The sequence below is a fragment of the Leptonychotes weddellii genome, chromosome 11, assembly GCF_054177405.1.
Source record: "Leptonychotes weddellii isolate Sample4059 chromosome 11, ASM5417740v2, whole genome shotgun sequence".
Classification (NCBI taxonomy): Eukaryota; Metazoa; Chordata; class Mammalia; order Carnivora; family Phocidae; genus Leptonychotes; species Leptonychotes weddellii.
Window position 1 is genome coordinate 95,013,795 of NC_138379.1, and position 22,199 is coordinate 95,035,993.

At 42.8% G+C, this 22,199-nt stretch overlaps 2 long non-coding RNA genes across 2 annotated transcripts in view; one reads left to right on the forward strand and one right to left on the reverse strand.

Moving 5' to 3' along the window:
• LOC145716357 (uncharacterized) overlaps positions 1 to 8,134 on the reverse strand; it is a 129,073-nt gene extending 120,939 nt beyond the window's left edge. The window contains exon 1 of the long non-coding RNA XR_014138989.1: positions 7,965 to 8,134. This is a non-coding gene — a long non-coding RNA (uncharacterized LOC145716357). The remainder of the gene's footprint in view (positions 1 to 7,964) is intronic.
• On the forward strand, positions 2,167 to 9,361 carry LOC145716354 (uncharacterized). The gene is made up of 4 exons (XR_014138986.1): positions 2,167 to 2,245; positions 4,288 to 4,483; positions 7,174 to 7,269; positions 8,513 to 9,361. It is a non-coding gene; the product is annotated as an uncharacterized LOC145716354 (long non-coding RNA).
• The last annotated feature ends 12,838 nt before the right edge of the window (positions 9,362 to 22,199 follow it).

Here is a 22,199-nt window from a genome sequence, read left to right on the forward strand (position 1 = left end):
CACCCCCCACTCCAGCAACCCTCAGTTTGTTTCCTGCGATTAAGAATTCCTCATATCAGTGAGGTCATATGATACATGTCTTTCTCTAGAGCCAGAAGTTTAAACCCTTCTTAACTGAAGAAAGAGGAAAGCCATAATGTCTACTTTAAAAACAACAGAAAGTGCCCTAATGTCCGCCTATTGCAAACAAACTGTATCATACTGTGAACAGCAGTTACGAACCTATAATAACAGCAAGATGACCTTCCCTTCTGGCTCCATGAGATAAACAGCTTAACATCCTAAATAAGTTACACAAATGCTTATCTTGGATAGCAGCAAAAATGGAACGTATTTATAAACCATGCTTTGTATGTTTCGTATTCTTCTATTTATGGTTTTCAAATTCTGTTATTCTCCTTCTCACCGTATATTTCATATTTAGCCCCTACTTCTCAATTCCCAGGGTTGGACCATAATTTAAGACTTGGCACACTTCTCATGGAGAGTGAAGAGCATAATAAACATGACATCACTTACCCCAAGTTATCATTTGGTTCTACTTTCAGTGATGGCATCCGCAGATGAAGGGGCCTTTGACTGACCTGACTAAGCATGTTATTATGACCCATGACATTAAACCCCTTCCCCATTTTATTCCCTATCTTCTTCCCATGCACTTTCTTTCAAGCTCTCATAATACTGTTGCCCCAACTTTTCTATCATTTTTCTTAGGATTCCCTCAATCATTCTCTACAACTCAAGGTAATGACTTCCCATTGCATTTTCTTTCTTTTTTTTTTTTTTTAAGATTTTTTTTTTATTTATTTATTTGAGAGAGAGAATGAGAGAGAGAGCACATGAGAGGGGGGAGGGTCAGAGGGAGAAGCAGACTCCCCGCCAAGCAGGGAGCCCGATGCGGGACTCGATCCAGGGACTCCAGGATCATGACCTGAGGCGAAGGCAGTCGCTTAACCAACTGAGCCACCCAGGCGCCCTTCCCATTGCATTTTCTGCTGCAGACTTTTCACTCAGCCTTCCTGGATCTGTCTACGATCCGTCCTTCACATGTACCTACAGTCTTGATAGGTAGCATATACAGGATCACCTAATGTTTTGGATATTGCTGTTTGCTTCTGCAAATACACTGACGCCTTCAACTGTTTCACTCACACTTGTTCACTCTCTAGCTTCTGATTGGATTTTGCAGGTGACTCTTACTGACCAGATATTGGTAAGTGGGAGGGGAGACAGAGAGAGACAGGAGTATTTATTTTGAGGGGATTGTAGTATCAGCATTCCGCAAAGGCCACCATTACTCCCACAACTATAAATTTTGCTGAGTTTCGCTAAAAACCACCTCCTCCTACCTCTTCAAGCCAAATGAGGGTAGACACTTCCTGCCATTTCTAGTCCCAGAATTCTTCACCACTCCATGTGGGTTCCTGGAACCTACCCAGAGCCTCTCAAACCATCTCTCTGTAAAATTCCCTTTGCTTTACTCTTAGGGTGTGGTGTCTCCCAAGACCCTGACTGATATACCCATTTAATGTAAAACAAAACAAAACAAAAACCTTGAATACTGTGACCATCTCAGAGGACATGATCGTTCTCTCCTCTTTAAGATAATTCGTCTCTGTTGCATTTCTACAGGCTGTGTGTACAGAGCTCAGTAGCAGCCCTGGGGAACTCAGCCTATGCCCAGCTATTTATTACACTGGGATCTACCTGGCCTGCTGCTTGGGGTTCCAGATTCACTGCAGACTTCAATCACAGAACCATGGAATCCAAACCAGGAGGGACTTCCGCTATCATCGAATATAATGCTGATTTTCAGCTGTATTCACTGGAGCCAGGTAGGGCCCTAGCCTGTGGAATGGACGGAGGAGGGGAGCAGGGAAGACCAGCAGCCCTGGCAACCACCCCCCTGCATGAGCATCTCCACTTTCATCTGTTCTGTTGTTTGAGCTTTTACAAACAGTTGGGTTTGAACTGTGTTATTTAAGGTCAACCTCCGGAAACAGATGTTACTGAAATAGTAAGCAATAGCTGGCATTTATCAAATGCTTACTATATGTTGGGACAACTGCTTTAAATTTGTTCTGTCACTTAATTATGACCCCCCTACCCCCCCAAAGATAATAAAAGCTCACCCCAGACTCTGGGACTTTACCACATTTGAGCATATAATTCTATACTGCAATGTCTGGCCCTTTCAGCAGACAGCTGTCAAGAGGATGGGAAAATGAGAGGACCACATACCAAGGTATCTTTAAAGCTTATTCACTGGAAATGTTTTATTTCTCTGATTAAATCCATCCCCTGAAAAGAAATACCTGAGTTAATTTTCCTCATGGCGAACTGACTTATGATGAAGGATTGCTTCAATACCACTTACTGAAGATTCACTGAATATCCACTATGCATAAGCTACTGTTCTCTCAGGGATGGGCAAATGATCAAGGCAAAGCCTGGGCCCGCAAAGAGCTCTCACACACAAACATCAGAAGAGTGGCCCCGCAAATATAGGTCCCCGGCTGTAGCTCATGAAGGACCCTTGGAAACCATCTGATCCATCTGCTCATTTTATACATGAAACCCAACTATAAATGGCACATGTAGGTCCCACATCATTGGACTCATGGACTCTTCAGCTTCCTATTTACAGTGTAAATGGCTAGAGGCTGTCTTCCCTTGTGTTGGGGGAGGGGTGTGTCTTGCCCAAGGTATGCAATTTGTCAGGGATTTAAATTTTTACGGTCCTGTCCCACTCCAGTTTCATGGTTTTAAGACCCCTGGTCCTATTCAAGTTTTCCCTCCTGCAAGTGTTCTCTGAGATGGCCAAGACACAGAATCCAGTCCCCACACCTGTGACGTCTCAGAAGCCTCCCCAGTGCAAGGTCGTCTGCAGTTTTGAGGGGAGGGTGAGATACACTGCAGCACACTGAATCAGGCAAAATTGAATAGTAAATGTCCTGGTTCATAAAGTCACGGCACATTCTCTACATGAGAAATTATGTGGGAGAAATAGTATCATCCACCGGGTCTTGAGAAACAATAGGATTTTACAGTTAGAGACTGGGGAAAGGGGCGTTCAGGGAGCAAACATCGGAAGCTAAGATAAGAATGGGGATGGAGCATGAACATAGATCCTTTGTGAAAATGCCTTTCCAGACAGTCCACTCTACTCTTATAGTCACACTGTTCATATGGCTCAGCAGTGGCCTGAACTGGTTTAGGGATTATGGTTTGGCTAAATGGAAGGTTCATAAGTAAGTATCGTGGATAAAACTTAAAAATGTCATTTGGGGGGAAATAATGGAGATTTAGCCAAATTTAATTTTATTGAATTTGCTAGCCCAATGAAAGCCTGGGAAGGTTTCTGAGCAGTAATAGGATATGACGAAGCCTAGGCTGTCAGAAGGTTAGCCCGGGCATGTGTGTGGTGGATTCCAGTGGGAGATGGTGAAGGGAGGGAAGCTGGTTATGGTGAGCAGTGGGATGTGCTCCTCGGGTAGGCGGAGCCCTGTAGGGAGTGTTGTTCAGAGACAGCCTACATTTATCACGCTTGCCATGGATTGGCTCACCTGCAGAGAGCTGCCTTGGCCACGGTCAGGCCCCATGTAGAAGAACTCACACCCAAAGACTGCTCTGTACAGGACTGTAAAGAACTAGATACCTTGTCTCAGCTGGGACAGCTATGATGGTCATTCGTTCTCGCTTGCGAGCTTCCCATGGGGTGGGCGGGGGACCTAGGCTGTCCTTCAATCTAACTACGGCCTGACTTCTGTCTTTTTCCACTCCTTCTTTCCTCTCCTCCCTTTCACGGGTATTGATCCCAAGGGCACTTCTTAATAACTATCCTGCATCCTAAACTCCATTCAGCCTGTTTTCCAGGGAACCCGAACTGTGACTTAGTCAGAACACGGTAAGAGTAGTCTGGGCGATAGGCAACAAGGACCTAGATCAGAGCCACGTCATTTGGGAGAGAAAGGTCAGATATAAAGAAGGAGTCATGGAATGGTTTTGCTGCCTTGTAGACATCACTGAGGATTCTGGAACTAGGATTCGCCAGGACCGAGTCTACGTGTGTGCAAAAATGATGCTGTCTAGTCTATTTAGAGTGTGTGTTAAGACATGAATGAGTGAATAAGTTAATTAACAAATAACTAATGAACAGGAGAAACAGATGTGGTGGGTCCATGTGTAGGTCCGTGGACAGAGTGGGCCTGGGAATGCAGATTCTGCTGTTTATAGGGCTGTGGTAATAAGCCTTTGTCACCATATCGGATTCTGCTGTGCTTACAGATACACAGACTGGACGGGATGATTCACTGAAATATTGACAAATCCTCTGCATGCTAATCAGAGATTTGAGATCCTCTGAATGGGTGCGTCTTAACCACAGTCGGTGCCAGCTGGGGAACCTGAAATGGCCCTTTGTTTGCCGATGGAGACACTGGCACGAACAGGGCAGGCTGAAGCTTCACCTAACTGTACCCGGGTACTTTTAACTGCGGGGCAGCCAGGAGCCCTTTTACAATCAATACTTTCATGACCTAGTAAGAATAAGACAAGATAATAAACAGAATTCACATTGTCCTTTGTCTCTTTCTGCTAAAGAGAGAGAACAAATAAAACCTGGATAGTTTTAAATATTGTTAATTGGGAACTGGCTCACAGGCTTTTAATCCTATTAAGACAGTTCAGGGAATGGCCTAATTTCTACACTGATTGAGGAGCTTTCTGTCTTGAGCATGTCTGTCGCTCAGACGTAATAGTCCTTAGACACTAAGATGTACTTAATCCCCAAAGAAAACTCATCTTTGCTCAACATGCTGTCATCCTCAAGGGCATTGTATGAGTTCCACAAATGTTTATTGAGCACTGTACATGGATCAAATACCATGCTAAGCAGGAGCACTTGTGATGATGTGAAAATCAAATCAAGCAAGGAGAAAGAGAGGAGGAGGGACGTGGGGGAGGGAGGGCGGGGGAGGGTGTGGAGGGGATTCCTGACAGTGTCACTGTCCCCAAGGGAACCAAACAGCATCCATTGGATTTAGTATCTGGCACGTTACATGCAGATTTGAAAAGCAGTTTCTGCGGAGTAGAGGCCAGAATGTGGGGGCTTCGTATTAAAGAAGGAGGTGGACACAGAAGGTTCTGGTAGCTTTCCGGGAGCTGGACGTAAAGCAAAGGGAAAACAGAGGGAGTGCCTTAGGAACAGAAAACAGAGGAAGAAGGTTTGGGGTTTATTTTTCCTTTTTCAGATGTGAGAGAATTGATCTTCTATGCTAAGAGAAAAGAGCACTGGAGAGGAATACACAGAAAGGACAGGGGAGAGATGAGCTAACTGGAAGCCAGGCCCCTGAGGTGGTCTGGGATGGCGCGAGGATAGGCGCTGGGGCCAGGTTTGGACAACAGCCCAGCAAGGATGATAGCGAATCAGTATTGACCACTCTGCACTACACCTGCCTAGGGATTCCATGCTATTTAATCTCCTCTGCAAAGCATTACTAAATGCGTAGAATTATTACCCCGTTTTCATAGCCGAGGGGAATGGGGCACAAAGAGGAGTAGTGTAGATGCGGACCAGCGTTTAGGTGGGGAAAGAAGCAGGTGTTTACTCCATGCGGACCTCAGTTTGGCCCGATAAGCAGGAGGTGGGGAAATCTGCTGAGAAGGAGGAGGAAGCAGATCCATGAAGGCCTGGAGGTGGATTTTGAAGGTTGGGAATAGTTGTGAAGGATTTGAGAGTGGGCTTTACCTAGAAATCACAACAGCTTTCCTGTGCAGCTCTGAGGAAACAGCTGAGGTTCAAGACGATGGATTTTCACTAATTCTGATCAACCCAGCTATGCAGGACTGGCTCCTGGGAGCAGAGGAGGGGACCCTGGGCACTGACACCATGATCACAATCTTCCTCTGTACTTCTACGAACTTCCAGTATCTGGAGGAACATCAGCGTCCACATGATGGCCCATAGAATACCCTGCCATCAAAGTTCCTTGACCCCCTCTATCCACTGACCTTCCTTGGCCCTCTATTCCAACCACTCACTCCACGGACAGTTCACAAACCTTGTTACGACTCTGACTCACACAATATGTGCTCTGGGACCTTATTAAGACTTCCAGTAACTTAAATCTTCCATCCTCCCCCAGTGTATAAGATTCCTCCTATCCAGCCCTGATCCCAAGCTTAATCATTTCACACATTCACTGATCACTTCCAAACTACTACCTCTCCATGTTCTTGGAGATGCTACCCCCGCTATCTAGTATTTACTTTTCTACTTTTTTTGCCTGGCAAAGTGGTCCAGTACTTCAAAGTTGGCTCAACATCAACCCCTCATCTCTAAGCTTTTTTACTTATGTGTCTCCCATATGCTTCTTTCCATGGCTTTCTGCATGACTCCTCACATCATGCAATGTGATTATTAGTTTATTTTCTGGTCTCTCCAACACAGTTAAATCATGAGGCTCTTGAAAGCTGGGATTTTGTTTTTGTTTAATGTCTGTAGGCATGTAACCTTGTGTAGCAACTTATACAGAGTGACTTCTTAATAAACACTTGAAAGATAGAGTCGATTTCTTTTAATATTCATTTGAGACTGTATGAATGTACCTCTTCTCATTATTTCCTAAAGTTGAAAATAAAATTCTGGATGCAGATGCACATTCACTGTGTAAAGAATTAATGAGAGCAGACCACCACACTAATTTTTAGTAAGCTACACAGACATTCAGGAGTCTTGATGCTGTACTTACCCCTTATTTATGATTTTTTTAGATGGTGATGTATCACATTCCATTCCTGAGAAAGTATCTCAATACTAACATGAGTGCTGTTAGCACTGGATTGACATGAAAAAGTTACTACTCTCTTACTGAGATCCAACAGGACCTCGCTTCACTCTCTGCATTCCTTCTGTCTTGGTATTGCTCATGTCTGTCCTCAATGGACACAGAACATTGTTTTTGCTATTGATGGAACATTTGGCTATTTCAGAATGGAGATAAACAGTTGGTCTTCAAAAATTAAACTTTCACCGATTCAAGAGTTATATAACATTTCAAGACAAAAGTAATAGAATAAGAGTAACAATCTAGTAGAAAAGTTTTAAGAAATTTTTAATTGTAACATTTAAATCTGGAAATTTATGATCTATCACCGCCTCCCTCATAACAGCTGATCTATGAACAGAACACACAGAGCGGTGGCCCTTTTGACCCAAGAACAATCCAATTCTAATGTCACTGAGCTGCCTGCAGATGTCACTCAGAGGTAAGTCCAGAGGCTTTACACCTGTTTTCCTCTTTTCTTTCTGGGTCACTGTTTCCTCAGATAAACAAAGAGGAAGAGAACTAGAATTCTATTGTTTGCTATGTGCCAGGCCTTATTCTAAGTACTTTATTTTATGTTACCTCGTCCCACCCTCACACAGTACTGCAATGTAGGTATTCTTTAGTATTTACAGGGAAGGAAACTGGGGGCTAGCTACATCAATTACAATCAGTGGGACCCACAGAAAGAAGCACAAGCCTTGGATTCAAGCATTGACCTTAACCACTGGCCAAGATATTATCTTAAGCAAGCTATGTTCCCTCTCCAATCCCCAGTTTTTTAATGTATAAATGATGATGATAATAAATACCTCCCTTGGAGCATGACTGTGAAGGGTAAAGGTACTGTGTAAAGCAGCCAGCACAGTGCAAGGGACATAGTACTAACAGATATGTATTATTAGACATCATTATCTGGAGTCAACATTCTAGTCAACAGCCAAGCTAGAAACCTCTCCATGTTCTTGTCTCTGAAACCCCTGTGTCTGCCCCTGCACAACTCTGCTGACCTCCATACACCATGAAAGCAGAATACATTTCCAGTTAATGGCTGTGATGGGGAGGGCCACTTGCTGTAGTGGAAAGCAGAGGGAATTTAGAGTGTGAAGACACGGGAGTGTCCTCCCGGGCACTTACCAGCCTGGTCTTGAGCCCGTGATTGAAGTTCTACAGGTTTCCTCATCGGTAAAATGGAGATGATCCTCCTGTTAGAAAGATACAGTGAGATGATTTATGTGAAAGATTTTGTAGGAATACCATTTCAGTGTCTTCCCCCCAATGACCATAACCACTGTCACTACTCTTATATCTCAAGCTTGTACTTCTAGATCCATGCCAAGAGCTTTCTATACACTCTCTCATTTAAGCCTCACAAAACCCTTAATATAATGACCTTTATTATCCAGTATTTACAGATGAAGAAATTAAACTTAGGGAGTTTAAATCACTTTCTCAAGGTAACACAGCTAGTAAGTGGTAGAGTACCTTGTTACAGAAAGACACTCTGTGGAGTAGTTTGCCAACAGAGACAAGACATAAAGGCACAAGTTAACAGTATCATATAACAGAATGTTCAAGACTCTCAAACGGGCATTTCAAAATTTTTTCAAGAATTCATACCTAAGCTACTTCCCTCTGAATTAATTGGAGCTATGGGTACTGATGAGCTTTCCATCATCACTCAGCTTGGAGCAATGACAGGTCCACTGCCAAGGCAGTAGGAGGGAAGCTCCATGCATGTCCAGAGCAACGAGGGCTTGGACCTGGGCATGGAGAGAGGTGATGCCAGGCACCAGAAGGAGGCCCTGCTTTGCTCTACTCACAGGTGAACCAGAAACCAGCTTTGGCCAGTAAATATTCTATACCCCATTTTCATTATCTATAAAATAGGAATGACTGTACATTAATGACTTAATTAACCTGGTAATATAAACAGTGACTCATAAGCCAGAAGATTTCAAAGAAAATAACTAGAAGGCTAGGGCAGGTCTGTAATCCCTCACCAGGAAGATGTCACTCAAATAATCCTTTTTTAAAAAAAATTTATTTATTTATTTGAGGGGGAGCACACAGTGGGGAGGGGCAGAGGGAGAGGGAGAGAATATCAAGCAGACTCTATGCTGAGTGCAGAGCCTGACACGGGGCTGGACCCCACAACCCTGGGCATGACCTGAGCCAAACCAAGAGCTGGATGCTCAACCGATTGAGCCACCAGGCGCCCTAAGAGAATGCATTCTCAAAGGAAACCCATTTTGTGCCCTAAGTAGGCTGTGGGTATGGTGTATATACGTTCTATCACCCCTTTCTGTGACCTTGTTCCCATTTCCTGATTCCTCACAGCTGTGTGAACCAGTCTGAATCCCAGTGTTACAATGAAACTTCACAACATAGAATTCAAAATGCACCTGAATATTTTAGTCTGACAATTGTTTTCCAATCTAGAAGTGGGAGGACTCTGAATGCCCTCAGTGCATGCGTCCATAGCACAGCTCAGGACAGAAATGACCATCTGGATGAGTGAGCAAATTCCTCTATTTATGCAGCGTTCCATATCTTCAATATACTCATAGGATTCAGACACATTTTCCTTTTAAAAGCCATCCCTTCATTTTTCAGCTTTCTTCTATTAGCTTAAATTCACTTTGAATTCAATTACATGGTTAATTATATTCAATAACTGAAAAATAATTTAAAAATTGAGTGTGCAATATCATAACCATTTATCATCAATAGTGATTCTGGAAAAGGGAATATTAGAATGGTTGATGATCTATATTTTGGAAAGGTTTGGCTACAGTGGAGTGTGTTTCTCAGAAAGAAGACATCTAGTTAAGGTAAATCTATTTTGGCTCTAGAATCACACCTTACATGTGGTCATATAAATGATTTCCACAGGGTGGATGCTTTATCAGTCAGCATCTGACTGGGAAGAGAGAAATCACTTTAGTTCTTTCCAAGAGAGTAAATTTAATGTAAGCAATATGTGGTAGAAATGATGAACAGCCAATGGGAGGTGTTGAGGCAACCTAGAGAGTAGGAACACCAGAAATGTAACAGAAACATGCCAGACTCTAGAAACCAGGCTATGTGGAAGGTGCCAGAAGATGGGAGTGGCTAGTTGAAAGCTGAGAACACAGCTTTTTAGGATCTTGAGCTACGGTGAAGATGTAACTGCTGCCAGACACCATAAGAAGCAGAGAGGAAAAGGGAGAGAAAAAAATACCTTAACTCATCCGTTCCTCCTTCTCTCTCCTTCTCTACCAATGACACAAATTACTTAAAGTTACTATGAGGCCAGAGGAAGAGATCCTAGGAAGTGTATCTCTCTATTATGCAGAGCATAGGAAGGAAAGGTAGGAAATAGATCAGAGAGAAAACAGAGTGTTGAGCTCCTAAGTGCTATTTTAGTCATCTGTATTTGACCTAATAAGAGGCTAATAAGACATAAACTAGTGTAAAGCATTTAGAGTAACCTAGTCATGAACTTTTCCTATTGCCCTTCTCCACTCTACCAACTCCTTTTCATCACATTCTTACTCTTTTACTCCTTTCTTCAAGAAAGGCTGTCCTTGTTGAATACAAGTCTCATACATCTACCTGTTCTCCAATGTTATCCTGCCATAACTTTATCCCACCTACTAATCCATGTGTTCTCCTCTAACCAACACCCTACCTCTCTCTCTTTTCTCAGCCAAGATTGTATTTTTGCACTCAACATCAGAACACCTACATATATAAAGCAAATATTAGTAGGACCAAAAAAAAAGAAATAAACAGCAATACAATAATAGTAGGGGACTTCAATGCTCTGTTTTCAGCATTGGATCGATCATGCACATGGAAGATCAATAAGGAAACTAAGGACCTGAATAACAGTTTAGACAAAATGGACTTAAAAACATACACAGAACACTCCATCCAATACCATCAGAACACACATTCTTCTCAAATGCACCTGGAATATTCTCCGGGTTAGATCGATTGATAGATAGATTTTGGGCCACAAAGCAAGTCTCAACAAACCTAAGAAGACTGAAATCATATTAAGCAACTTTTCATAACCCCAAAGTTATGAAACTAGAAATCAATAACAGGAGGAAAACTGGAAAATTCACAAACATGTGGAAATTAAACAATATAGTCCTGAACAACCAATGATCAAAGTAGAAATCAAAAGAAGAAAATAAAAATTTGTATCTTAAGATGAATAAAATGAAAATACAACATACCAAAACATATGGAGTGCAGCAAAAGCAGTTCCAAGAGGAAAATTTATAGTAATAATATCTATATTAAGGAAAAAAGGTCTCAAATAAACAACTTAATTTTATACCTGCAAGAATTAGAAAAAGAAAACAAAGGCCACAGCAGAAGGACGAAAATAATAGACTAGAGAAGAAATCAATGAAACAGAGAATAGTAAAAGACTAGAAAAGATAAATGCAACTAAGAGTTTTTTTTTTTTTTAAAGATAAATGAAATTGAGAAGACCTTAACTAGATAAAGAAAATAGAAAAAAAGACAAATGGGGTGCCTGGCTGGTTCAGTCAGTGGAGCATGGGACTCTTGATCTCAGGGTTGTGAGTTCAAGACCCCCGTTCGGTGTAGAGATTACTTAAAAATAAAATCTTAAAAGAAAAGGGGGAAAAAAAAGACAGAGGGCTCATATAAATGAATTGTAAATGAAAGAGGAGACATTATAATTAATACCCCAAAATACAAAGGATTATAAAAGGCTACTATGAACAATTATATGCCAACAATTGGACAACCTAGAAGAAATGAGTAAATTCCTGGAAATATATAAGGTAATAAATCTGAATCATGAATAAATAGAAATTCTGAACAGGTCAATAATGAGTAAGGAGATTGAATCAATAATCAAAACCTCCCAAAAAAGAACAGCCCAGGATTAGATGATTTCACTGGTGAATTCTACCAAACATTTAAGGAAGAATTAATTCTAATTCTTCTCAAATTCTTCCAAAAAAATTGAGGAAGAGGAATACTCTCAGACTTTTATGAAGCCAGATTATCCTGATACCAAAACCAGATAAGGACACTACAAAAAAAAAAAATATATCAGGTCAATATCTCTGATGAATATGGATCCAAAAATGCTCAAAAATACTAACAAACTGGTACCTCCCAGAAAGGAGCTTACATACTTGTCTGAAGCCCCAATTTTTCAAACTCTCACCTGCGGAGACACCTCCAGATCTGGTCTGATTGTGGTTCCATAGGACTGTATATATTTGCATATTTTAAACATTGCTGCCTGGCTATCTGACTTCCAATCAGCCTGAGATTGTGCTGACTGAGATCACTGCCTTTGGAGCATGGGCAGTTCTTGGTACACCATCAGCAACAGGGCCTTGGAAGAATAAATCAGATGACCTAGATAATCACAGTTTCTTCAACAAATGGTGTTGGGAAAATACAACAGCCACATGCAAAAGAATAAAATTAGACCACTGTCTTACACCATGCATGAAAATTAACTCATAATGGATTGAAGACTTGAATGTAGTGTATACAAATACTGAATTATTATGTTGTACACCTGAAACTAATATAATGTTATCTACCAATTTTACCTCTGTAAAAGAAATAATTAAATACTTAGAATAAATTTAACCAAAGAGGTGAAAGATCTGCATAATGAAAACTATAAGACTTTGATGAAAAAATTGAAGTCACAAATAAATGGAAAGCTATTCTCTGCTCATAGAAGAATTAATATTGTTAAAATGTCTGTACTACCCAAAGCAATCTACATACAGGTCAATGAATCCCTATCAAAATTTCAACGACATTTTTCACAGACATAACAAAAACAATCCTCAAATTCATATGGAATCACAAAAGACCTCAAAGAGCCAAAGCAATCCCAAGAAAGAAGAACAACGCTGGCAGCATCACATTTTCTGATCCCTCACTGTATTACAAAACAGCATGGTACTGGCATAAAGACACTTAGATCAATGGGAATGGAATAGAGAGCCCAGAAATAAGCCCACGTGTGTGCAGTTAGCGGAGGAAAGGGTGGTTTCTTTAGTAAGTGGGGTGGGAAAACTGGATATCCACCAGCAAGAGAATAAAAATGGGCCCCTATCTTACACCACTCACTAAAACTAACTCAACATGGATTAAAGATTTAAATATAAGACCTGAAACTGTGAAACTCCTAGAAGAAAACAGATGGAAGAAGTTCCTTGACATAGGTTTTAGCAGTGACCTTTTGGACATGATGCCAAAAGCACAAGCAAGAAACCTAAAATGCTTCTGCACAGCAAAGAAACAATAAAGTGAAAGGAAACCTATGAAACACAAGAAAATATCTGCAAACCCTATGTCCAACAAGGGGTTAATACCCAAAATATATTAGGAACTCAACTCAATAGCAAAAAAAAAAAAAAAAGTATTTTGATGAAAAATTAACAAAAGACTTGAATAGAGTTTTTTTCCCCCAAGTAAGACTTACAGATGGCCAACAGACACATGAAAAGATACTCAACATCACTGATCATCAGGGAAATGCAAATAAAAACCATAGTGAGATACCACCTCACACATGCCAGAATGAATATTATTAAAAAGACAAGTGCTAAGAAGAATTGGTGAGTATATAGACAAAAGAAAACCCTTGTGCCCTGTTGGTGGGAATGTAAATTGCTACAGTCATTATGGAAAATGGTATGGAGTTTCTTCAAAAAACTAAAAATAGAACTATCATATGATTCAGCAATTCCATTCTGTGAATATGTCTAAAGGAAATAAAATCACTATTTCAGAGTTATCTGCCCCCCACCATGTTCACTGCAGCTTTCTTCATAATAGTCAAGACATGGAAACAACCTGCGTCCCCTGAAGAATAAATAAATGAAGAAGATGAGATATACCGCATTTTCTTCATTTATTTATTTTGTTGTTATACACACACGCACGCACGCGCACACACAGAAAGGAAAGAAGGAAAGAGAAAGAGAAAGAAGGAAATCTTGCCATTTGTGACAACTTGCATGGACCTTGAGTGAAGTAAGTCAGATAGAGAAAGACAAATACTGTATGATCTCATTTTTATATAGAATCTAAAAAAAGCCAAATACAGGGACACCTGAGTGGCTCAGTTGGTTAAATGTCTGCCTTCGGCTCAGGTCATGATCCCAGGGTCCTGGGATCGAGTCCCGCATCGGGCTCCCTGCTCAGCGGGGAGCCTGCTTCTCCCTCTACCTGCCACTCCCCCTGCTCATGCTTGTGCTCGCTCTCTCTCTCTGACAAATAAGTACATGGAACTTTTAAAAAAATAATAAAATTTAAAGAATTTTAAAAGCCAAATACACAGAAACAGAGAGTAGAATTGTGGTTGCCAGGGAGGGAGGGGCGGGGGAAATGGGGCTATGTTGATCAGACAGTACAAACTTTTGGTTATTGGATGAACACATTCTGGGATTGGAGTTACAAGCCTGGTGACTATAGTTAGCGATACTGTATTGTACACTTGGAAGCTGCTCCGAGAGTAGAGCTTAAATGTTCTCAAGCTAACAAGAACAAGATGATAATTACATGCAGGGAAAGGATATGCTAACACCCCGACTTTGGTAAACACTTTGCAACATGTATGTGTATCCAATCATCACATTGTACAACTTAAACTTACACGATGTTATATACCAGTTATATCTTAATAAGCCTGGAGAAAAATAATAACTTTACTGCTGAATTGTATTCTATTGAACTTTCCCTTCTTCACATTCCTTCCTTGTCTCTGCGAGACCAGTTCCTCTAAGTTTTTCTTTCTTCTTAAGTAGGGAAAGAATACATTTATTATTTGGATGGGAAGGTACAAGAAGATGAGAGCGAGGCCAAACATAGGAAATAATGCACAATCTTTCTCGGAAAGAAAGGAGCTGGAAGGCAGGTCAAAGCATCTCCAGTAATCTCCCAGGGCAAACCTGTCTTGTTCAAACCCAATGGATGCTAGGAGTGTGAGAGTCCTGGGGAAATGCCACACTTTTCTTGAAAAGCAGAGGGAGTCCAATAGATCCTATAGTTTCCAGTAGAGAGGATGTTGTCTGCCCCCACCCACAGGCTGAGCCACAAACGATGCAAGCTGTCCTTGTCCTCATAATGCTTTGGAGCTGAGCTGGGCATGGTGTCATCCTCATCAGAGGTTGATAAAGAGCATGTATAGTTTCATACCAAAGGGCTAAAATATTGGAAGGAATTGAATTCTCTGGTGTGAGCTTCCATGCCACTAACAATTGGCCGCTCCCATGGAGGGCCGTCGGCCCCGGGTTTGGGTCCCAGAGCTCCTCTCCCAGGTAGGTCCTTGGATTCCGTCAGGCATCTAGGTCCTTGGACTCCATCAGGCATCTCGTACTGTAGCTAAGCCAGTTGGCTGCGACTTACATTCTTTTCCCATTCCTACCCAGCTCTGTTTCTTTGTACTCAGCCCTGTTTTGAGTATTCCGTGGTTCATCTCAGAAAGAGATTATCCAGGGCACGTCTCTGATGTCTGGTTACCATGCCTGTCTCTGCTCTGCCCTCCCAAAATAAATCCTTGGCTCTGTTTCTCAAACCTTGAGGCTTTGTCACTTGTGAAGCTTGGTGGCCACCCTTCCCTAGGAGCAAGCATTTCTACCCCTGTGGTGCCTCCTCACTCCTGCTGGCTCTCCCCTCTCTCATGAGTCTCCCGTGCTGGACGGGATGAGAGACCGTGGATGGGAGCGCGCAGCTGAAAAAGTTAAAGCATGCCATTAGAGGACAGGTCTCCTGGGGCTGAATACTTGCTACACAATTACCCAGTTCATCAATATTAGTAAGCTTCTACCCCCACTGTTCCCAATGTGCCAGACCACAGAGGAGACAGACCCAGACTCTAAAGAGTTTATGAGCTCATTGAATACATGGATAAACAGGAGAGTGAAAAGTAATTAGACCTTAGTTCCAGGCTGGACTCTGACCCTGTGTGACCTGAGACACTTTTCTTTCCTGTCGCACAAACATGTAAAAACCTATGTGGAATATTGTGAAGGCTGAATCAGAAGATGAAGAGAAATCATGTGGTGCCTGACAGACACACAGTGAAAAACTCCCACTCTCTGAGCAATGTGTCAGGAAGGGTCCAGCTACGTAAAGAAACTATGTTGAGTTTTTCCACCAGGGAATGTGATGTTCACCATTAGCTCCCCGGGTGGGGGGAACCTGGAAGGGCCCCCAGGGGGCGGGCAGCCTGGAGATTAGCAGCAGGAGGAGGCCCCTATGGTCCTTACACTGGAGGCAATATGGAAGAGTGTGTGTTGAAATCAGTCACCCAGCGACTGATGGAACCGCAGGGACACGGAGCGGAGCTAGAGCCACAGAGGGGATGCTCACTGCTGGACCAGGAGCCCTTGCTACAGAGAAAGGGGAGGAAATACTCTGCTTTCTCCTCTCCTCCTGTACCCCCAGTCTTCAAGGAGCGCTGAATCCATTAGCTGAATCCCACTGGAAGCTGGCTTACTTGGAGCTTGGGAAGTGCGGCAGGAAAGACTCACCCCTCGTTTCCCACCAGGTGATGAGCTGCTCTGGGGCAGGACGTGGGACCGAGCAGGTGTCTGGTGCAGGGTGGGGGCTGAGTGTGTGTTTGCCAAATCACTGTCATTAAATAAACTGCACAAGGGTCTTAACAATGGGGTCACAGGGGGATCCTGTTTCTGTCTCTTCTGTTTCTCCTGCCAATCATCCACACAAGACTTGAAGCAGTATGTCTGATGAACACCCTCGTGCCCCTCGTGTTCTCTGTCCTCGTGATCAGAACTCTGCCGACCACTTTTTAGACACATGGAATTAGCTTCTCCGAACCTCAGCTTCCGCATTCTTAAAGTGAGCTGCCCATGATTACGTTCAGAGCCTTGTGAAGGTTGAAGAACATCTCAGCTAGAAGTGAATAGCAATTATTAAGCATTTACTATGAGCTTGGCAGTGTTCGGCTGAGCCCTTAATCTGCTAGAACCTCACCTATTCTCAGTGGGTCTACACTTGGGACTGCTTCCCTTGTGGTGTGTGCAAGTCTCACTGGATGTTAACTTAAAGGCAGTTGTCTAAGTGTCCTTCAGCTACTCAGCTCGCCATACCATCACGATGAGCCTTTAACAGTTCTTTTCTTTCAGGATGCCTGGCTAGCTCAGTCGGTTGAGCGTCTGACTTCAGCTCAGATCATGATCTCAGGGTCCTGGGATCGAGGCCTGCATCAGGCTCCCTGCCCAGTGGGGAGCCTGCTTCTCCCTCTCCCTCTGCTGCTCCCCCTGCTCGTGCTCTCTCTCTCCCTGTCAGATAAATAAATAACGTCTTTAAACAATTCTTTTCTTTCATTTATTTCCTGTGGCACAAAGTCCTGCTGGTCTTCCTCTGAAACATGCCTTGCACCCCATCCCTTCTTTCTAGTCTTGCCACCATGTGACTACAGGCTCTTATCCCCATGCTGGATTATGCAGTAATTTCTTCATCTCTTCAATGCCGATATTTCCGTTCTTCCATTTCTGCACATGCCTGCTGGATTAATCTTCCTGAATCATTCCCTCTCAATTTTACTTTGGTCAGAATTATGGTTACAAAATTTAGGATTTCAAAGAGTGTTTCCATGTAGCATCAAAAACAAAATAAAGTAAAAGCTAAAAAAGTATTTTTTTAAACATTTTTATGCAGTGATTTTGAAGATAGCAGGATAGACATCTTTTAGGATATAGGATATTACATTAATTTCATACTTTTAGTTTTATGTAAAATTCATTATTTTTTCTAACTGGGATCATCAAAAATTTTACCATAGATCAGTACTCAGAAACACTAAAATATACAACTCCTTCAACAGGTGTTCAGAGCTAAGGGCAATCTCTGGGACGCCTGGGTGGCTCAGTTGGCTGAGCATTTGCCTTTGGCTCAGGTCATGATCTCAGGGTCCTGGGATCAAGTCCCGCATTCTTGCTCAGCGGGGAGCCTGATTCTCCCTCTCCCTGCCACTCCCCCTGCTTGTGTGCACACGCTCTCTGTCAAATACATAAATAAAAATTAAAAGAAGAACAAAGGGCAATCTCCAAAACCAGCCCCAGTGAGTAGCTGGGGAAGTGCGAGGATAAAGTCTGCTGAACTAATCTCTCTGCCCCCCTCCTCCCTCTACAGCCCCTTAAACTAATGAAATGTCCCATTGCGTCCCTTCCTATCTCCGATCACATGCACCTGCCTGGCCCATCACTGGGATTGGGGTAAAGAAATATGGAAAGGCCGTGTAACCCAGATCATGGGCTCTGGGCTCACACAGCTCTGACAGGAACCTCAGGTCTTAACTGTCTGACAGGCACACTTCTTAAAACATCAGAGTAAAAATGTCTCATATACGTAGTTCCTGGTATATCATAACTGCTCAAGAACTGGGAGCTCCTAGGGCGCCTGGGTGGCTCAGTTGGTTAAGCAACTGCCTTCGGCTCAGGTCATGATCCTGGAGTCCCGGGATCGAGTCCCGCATCGGGCTCCCTGCTCAGCGGGGAGTCTGCTTCTCCCTCTGACCCTCCCCCCTCTCATGTGCTCTCTCTCTCTCTCTCTCATTCTCTCTGTCTCAAATAAATAAATAAAATCTTTAAAAAAAAAAAAAAAGAACTGGGAGCTCCTATATTATAACTTTATTTTGGGACATGAGAACAGGAATGAGAAAGGTGAAAGTTGTTTACAGGGGCGTGGTCATGAACAAAAGAGAGTTAAATATTCTGAGCCCTGCCTCCTTCACTTCCTTCCTCTTGAGCCATTTTGTCGGAACCTACTTCGTTGACAATACAGAGCAGAAAGTATGTGCACTCTCACCAGTATACAGAGAGCAAGTTCCTGATTTTTCCTAACATCTATGTTGGCTATCACTAGACCAATGACGTGTTTATGGCTTATGCCACATAATTTCAGAGACACAAAAATTAATCTAAAGTCTTCCCTTAAGTATTAATTCTGTGTATATGAGAAAGAAAGTCAAGGCGGATGGGAGCAGGTAAATCCAGGCAATGAGGATGCTAGGATTAGTGAGGGAATGTCCAATAAATCCTCCAAGGGAGGCTCTAAGGACTAGGTTCTGCTTAAGCAAGATGGAAAGGTCACCCTTGCTTATTTTTGCTGCTTCAGGGAGAGAAGCAGCAGACTCACATATATTTAAGGGCTTAAAGCAGAATGAAGTTGAGACTGTCTGGGTTATCTGGCTGCTGGGCTTTTTCAGCGCTGCTGGATCCTAAACAGAGTCCATCTGTGTGAAGTGTTCAGAACCAACACTGAGAAAACAGAAGACCTAGAGCCATGAAGACTGTAGAAAACAAACCAAATTCAAGAGGGCTGATATATAAGGTTTGTGTAAATATCACCTGTAAGTGTCATAAAACAAGGCACATCCTGAGCCCAGCAACTTAGGAACATTAAACTCTCTTCCTGAAACATCTGTGAATATGTGAACTTCGGACATACACTCTAAGAAAGAGAATTTCTATTTTCAGTCCATATTTTACAATGATGCAGACTGATCTAATATAATTGGTCAAGTACTGATTTGTCCAAGATCTAATTTGAGATATTCACATAATAGCATCATTCCTTAAATATGTGTGCGTGTGTCTGTAGATTATCAGCGTGCCCGCTGGGGAAGACTGACGGCGGGGGGCTCATTTCCTCCCCAGCAGGAGGAAATATGGCAGTTTGGAGAGTATGAGGCCTGTAATGACTCTCTTTTCACACTGCCAGTGTGAAAAATGGTCTAAGGAAAAGGAGCTGGATGGAGCACAGGCGGACAGCGATAATCACTTAGATGAGACCGTGAGCCACGCTGAGATGGCTATCATGCCCTACCCTCTGCTGGAGCTCTCGGTCCTCTGGATGAGCAGGATCCTGGGTCAGACCAGGAAGCCTGGAAGGCAGGGACCACGACTAGTGCAGCAATGTGGAGCTGGGAATGGCTTTGAAACCCACGCTGGAAGCCCCCAGAGCAGATGTGGGTGCTGCAGAAAGGCAGGATGAAGAGTATGAAAGCCTCGTGCTCAGAGCGGCCCTGGAGAAGTCCGCCTGCTGACCTAAGAGGACCACTGCAGCTTCTGCCTCCCGCGTGATCTTTCGGGGGCAGGAGGGACCCACCAGACTCCCCTCCCCACTGTGAGCCAGGGCGGGCCACCCTCCAACCTGTTCCATCTTGAATCAGAGCGTAGATCACCATGCTAAGACTTAGGTGTGAAGAGAACAGTAAGCAAAACCTAAGCTAGAGAACCACAAAATAAAAACTCAGAAGTTTCTGAGAGGTTTCTGTATTAGCAAAACAGACACTTGAAGCTGTTATCAAGGTAAGTTAGACCATTCTTACCAGATCCATGTACTGCAAAATATGGCTTTTCAAAATATTTTCATTTGGCAGTCGGTTTAATTATCAATTTCATCTTGCTCAAAGGGGTTTAGTGTGAAGGGTGGGAATGAGCTCTGGAAAACATTGTTAGCTTAGATCACGCCACTTCACAGTTCCCAGGGTCTTGAAAGTAAAATAATCCAACATGTTCATTTTGTAGTGGAGAGAAAGGGGGCCCAAAGACACGAAAGACACTTAGTCAAACACATAACCCATTCATCTATTCCTAAATATTTGTATGGTCTTCAAGGTGCCAGGTATGTGTACCCAACAGTGACAAAGCCAGGACAAGATCTCAGTATCCTCTGCCCTAACCCAGTGTTCTTACTGCCAAACTGTAAGTGCTGGGTGACCATGAAGGGCCCAAATCCTTCTGGTTCCACTGTCTCTCTCAGAATAAAGATGGTACCAAGTAGTGCTTTTATTAAAAAAAAAGAAAAAGTAATTGAAATTCTCCCTGGCTACTGGACCAAGTCAAAGAAAATCTATACCACATTGCCATAGTCCAATACCAAATTCTCTGTCCCTATCAGATTTGTTCTTTGCTAAGAATAGATACTAGGAAACAGTAGCTGGGTCACTCACACTCTGTTGCTCAGTTTGGAGAGTATGAGGCCTGAGGCCTGTAATGACTCTCTGACAAGTGAGCGAATTCCCTGAGCTACCTGCCTTCCTGTCTCGCCGCAATAAATCCAGTGCTCTGCATCAGGGATGGAGGGCTATGAAAGACCTGCATAGCGGTGCTGGGTAGGAAAGGCTGCAGACCACAGGGAAGGTACACAATGTGAGGCAGAAGGAGGAAAAAAAAGTCAGAAGAGGTAACATGTAGGGCTTTGAGCCACAGTAAGGATTTGGATTTTATTTTGCCAAAGAATAACAAGATTGATCCATGGCTTTAAAAGATCTCTCAGGGCGCCTGGGTGGCTCAGTCAGTTGAGCGTCTGACTCTTGGTTTCAGCTCAGATCATGATCTCAGGATCCTGGGATCAAGCCTCGTGTCGGACTCAATGATCAATAGGGAATCTGCTTGAGATTCTCTCTCTCTCCCCCTCCCTCCCCACACTCCATCTCTCTCTAAATAAATAAATCTTAAAAATAAATAAAAGCTCTCTCAATAAAACCTAGTGCAATATAGAACTGAAAATTCAGCAGTGCGTTTCTATAATAAATTAAGCAATTTTTATTGACCACGTGTAGAAAAGATGGAATTTCATTAACTGTGAAATTAAGATGAAAAAAACAAAAATGTATTTCAAGTGACCAAATACTAGAGAGGTAAAGAGAGAGATTGTGGTAGGTCTAATAACCTCCTCCCACCTAAAAGAGTCCTTCGGGAATCAGCTTCAGGTTTTCTTAACAATATATACAAAGGCTCATCAGTGTAGCAGTGAGAACTTAGAAAAAAATTTTTCAGAGGAAAAGCAATAAAGTTATGGCTTAAGTTCAGGTATGATCAAATAAGCTGAATTTATGACAAGTGACGTATCTCCCAACTGCAGGAGTCAGTGGGGCTGCGCTTAGCAAGGGGAAGGTCAGGGAAGGTGGAGAACACAGGAGTTCATGTCATCTTCTGTATAAGAACTTGGATGATTATCTTCTAAGGCTTCACGTAAATTCCCTCTGATCACAAATGCCTGTAGTTAATAACTTTTGAGATTTCTTGACTTATTATAATGATGAGAAGGCAGACAGGTCTTCAGAGACCCTAACTTTTCACAGGATTTGGGCATTACTCAAGTTCTGCTTGAGACTTCAGGCAGACCTGACCTTCCAGAGAGAGTTTTCTCTTAAGAAAGGTTACACTAGGGGCGCCTGGGTGGCTCAGTTGGTTAAGCGACTGCCTTCGGCTCAGGTCATGATCCTGGAGTCCCTGGATCGAGTCCCGCATCGGGCTCCCTGCTCGGCAGGGAGTCTGCTTCTCCCTCTGACCCTCCCCCCTCTCCTGCTCTCTCTCTCTCATTCTCTCTCTC